This window comes from Leiobunum rupestre, chromosome 2 (genome assembly GCF_980474605.1).
Source record: "Leiobunum rupestre chromosome 2, qqLeiRupe1.1.hap1, whole genome shotgun sequence".
Lineage (NCBI taxonomy): Eukaryota > Metazoa > Arthropoda > Arachnida > Opiliones > Sclerosomatidae > Leiobunum > Leiobunum rupestre.
This window is the reverse complement of record NC_143385.1, coordinates 22,110,938-22,114,996: the sequence shown is the minus strand read 5'-3', so window position 1 is coordinate 22,114,996 and position 4,059 is coordinate 22,110,938.

The window sequence follows — 4,059 nt, the reverse complement described above, 5'->3', positions numbered from 1 at the left end:
AGATTTATATACAAGCTATGTTTGTGAGACTGTTATATTTATTAGATTTTTAATTTCCATTAATTGTGGGAAAACCGAAATAAGCATTCGCCGAGTTTCACTTTAACTCAATATATATATATTCCTGATCTCTGTAGTTTTTACCTTAGTGGTGGCCCGTAAAGTTAGTCTTACGGATTAAACAATATAATTTAACCGGTTATAAATGCTAAGAGTGACAACAATAACACGTGTTTGCCACAAAAACGAGGTAAAACATGGATTTAGCGTACAAACCGAAGCCAGAAATAAACATGTTATAATTAACTCAATCAGAAAAACAATCATCCTATAATCTTAGACGAAATCAGAAATTCTTGAATTTTCTATTGAGACATAAATTTTTTTTTTTTTAACCACACCCAAGGTAATGTTTTCAATGTAAAGAACCAAAACATTCGACGCTTTTTCGCTAAGACAGAAAAAATATATAGATTAATAATCAGCTAGCCTAATACCCTTGACATCATCTTGGGACTAAGTCATCAAGCGACTTGTAAAGCCAATAATTCAGGTAGCCGGTCTACACTGCGTAGGAGGGTGGTGGCAAGTCGATCAAGCCACGCTAGCCAACAGCTCCCTACACTAACTATTACCGTTAACCTTAACAATTTGTTAGGGAAGGGGAAACCAAAGAGCTCGGGGGCAAACTCCTTAAACCAGCGGGGAGAGAACTTGCAAACTCAACGCCGAAGGAGTGGTTCCGAGTTTTCACCTAGTGCCACAAACTGGGATCGAATCCGGCTCCTCTTACTGCGAGGCGAAAGTGCTAACCACTCCGCCACCCCTAAAGTTTGCCGATTTTACGCGGTATTATATTAAGGCCACAAGATACAAAATATCAAATACGTTTGAATTTTTAAAAACCAACTATTCCTCTTTTAACCGCTAAGAAAAATTATTGGTTAAAAACCTTTTTTTAATATAATTATAAATTTTAAACTCCAGAGTCATTCTCATGCCACACCTGTAAACAAGGCTAAAAAAACTCCCTAAAAAGAATCTTTAAAATACTCTAAAAATGAATAACACTTTGCCACTTGTGTCGTCTGCTTTACACATTTAGACCTGATATTCTTATTTGCCACTGTTAGTTATAAACAATTAAAATCAAGATTTATTTTCCAATTGTTTTTAAAAGCCAATTTTCAAAAACCCGGAGAACTTTTTCACTAATGATGTTAAAACATTTAGAAAAATATCTTTGGTGGGATGGGTTACAAAAATAAATACATTTTGTTAGGCAAATAACAATGAAATCTGGTTGCATGAGTTAAGGCCTAAATTAATATTGTTAATTTGAACTAATTTAATGTTCCAGAGAAGAAAATTTAAGAATTTAAGTTTATGGTTTAATTGAATGCCCCAGAGAAGAACATTTGAGCATTTAAATTTATGGTTTAATTGAATGCCCCAGAGAAGAACATTTAAACATTTAAATTTACGGTTTAATTTAATGCCCCAGAGAACAACATTTGAGCATTTAAATTTATGGTTTAATTTAATGCCCCAGGGTCATTCCAGGACAGATTTTCCCACTTGTTCACCCGACCATCGCCAAATTTCGTGAAAACTTGTATTTAGGGTTATTTTCGCCGTAGAAGTCGATTCTGAAATTTTCAGGAAGATTGGTTAAGCGGTTGCTGAGATACTGTGTAGTCACATTTTTGAAAATGACATTGAACCTTACCATTAACCATTTTTTATCTCAGCGTCTACTTAACCCAAAAATTCGAAAGAGGGCTCATTTGAAAGCAATTGAAGAGGGCAATGTAAATAAGCACTTATGTTCATGCTATATATAAGGTAAAATACAATAAATCAAGTTTTAAATAGTTGACCTTTGACCCTGATAATATCTCATTTTTAATTTTCAAAATTTAATTTTTTCCGCATTCCCTATACGCGTTTTAGTTGCAGTCAAAAAACTGCGAGGGTAATATTTTTTTTTTCGAGAAAAAAAATTATTTTGTTTACCCCTCCTTAAAAAATATATAGAAATTTAAGATCAGAATACCACACACGACCTTATGGTTTTGGTCTAACATTTCTCGGCTTCCCATTGGTCAAATTAGATCGGGTCCAATTTGCTTAGACTTAAAATTAAACGTAGAACACATTTCTGATTGGAACCATTTTTCTAATCCTAATGGTTCTCAAGATAAAATTTGAATGACCTTGAAGACCTGGTTCAAGGTCATTGAAATTTTCATTGACATTTGTCCCCCTGCACCCTCTATGTAACCTACAAATTTAAAATTCTTACTTAAAATACATGTTGAGTAATTGGCTCTGTATCGTTTTTTAGATAACACCGTGTATATATTTTTTAAATTTCTAGATATTTTTTTAAGGAGGGGTATACAAAATAATTTTTTTCCTCGAAAAAAAAAATATTACCCTCGCAGTTTTTTGACAGCAACTAAAGCGCGTATAGGGAATGCGGAAAAAAATTAAATTTTGAAAATTAAAAATGACCTATTTTCAGGGTCAAAGGTTAACTACTTAAAACTTGATTTATTGTATTTTATCTTATATATAGCATGAACATAAGTGCTTATTTACATTGCGCTCTTCAATTCCTTTAAAATGAGCTCTCTTTCGAATTTTTGTGTTAAGTAGAAGCTGAGATAAAAATGGTTAATGGTAGGGTTCAATATCATTTTCAAAAATGTGACTACACAGTATCTCAGCAACCGCTCAACTAATCTTCCTGAAAATTTCAGAATCGACTTCTACGGCCCAAATAACCCTAAATACAAGTTTTCATACAATTTGGCGATGGTCGGGTGAACAAGTTGGAAAATCTGTTCTGGAATGACCCCCCAGAGAAGAACATTTAAGCATTTAAATTTACGGTTTAATTTAATGCCCCAGAGAAGAACATTTAAGCATTTAAATTTATGGTTTAAGTTAATGCCCCAGAAACGAACATTAAAGCGTTTAAATTTATGGTATAGTAATATTAAAAACTAAGACAATGCATTATTATTTTATTTCTATATTTCCAACTTTTTCTAACTCAAAAATTAAGAAATGTTTCAACTACAATCATGCAATGAAAACTAACTTTTACTTATTTATGGTTATTAATATACTATTTAAGCAAGAACACAAAAATGTTCTAAAATTTTAAATATCTCTTTAGAATTCATGGCACAATCTTTATACATCAAAGGGTACACTCTGTTTAAAAAGTCTTCGACAGGTGAAAATTTTGCCCTATTTTTAATTCTGCTAGAAAACTATAATAGATAGATCGATGAAACCAATTGCAACTATTATTTATTTTCCAATATCTTTCGTTATTTATCGGTTTCGTCCACCAAAAATTAATAGTTTTGGCAGGTACCGTCAAAACTCATTTTTGACGACTTTTTAAATATTGGTTCTATGGCACTGACTCGCACGTTTTTGAATTCACAATGGTCGATTCATATTTAGAAAGTGGAAAACTTTTCCCTCTACAACCAACGGTTGAGAAGTTATCGCGTTTACAAACTTTCGTCGAAATTGGGAAACACCTAAAATGCATCAAGCGATTATTAATAACGCAACTTCGACAGCGATTCAATAACATTGAAAATATATTTAATTAAAGGCCGATTTAAAAAAAGACAAATCCCAAGAACAACTTGGCAAGTGGTTTTAGGAATATCCTTTTTTATACGCTAAAGCTTTTAAAAAGCTATTTGCGTTAGAAATTGTTTATAATAATGGTTACCACAATTTTAAATCAGCCTTTAATTAAACATGTTGTTGGATCGCTGTCGAAGTTACGTTATTAATAATCGCTTGGTGCATTTTAGGTGTTTCCCAATTTCGACGAAAGTTTGTAAACGCGATAACTATCAACCATTGGTTGTAGTGGGAATATTTTTCCACTTTCTAAATATGAACGGACCATTGTGAATTCAAAAACGCGCGAGTCAGTGCCGTAGAACCAATATTTAAAAAGGTGTCAAAAATGAGTTTTGACGGTAGCTGCCAAAATATTAATTTTTGGTGGACGAAACCGAT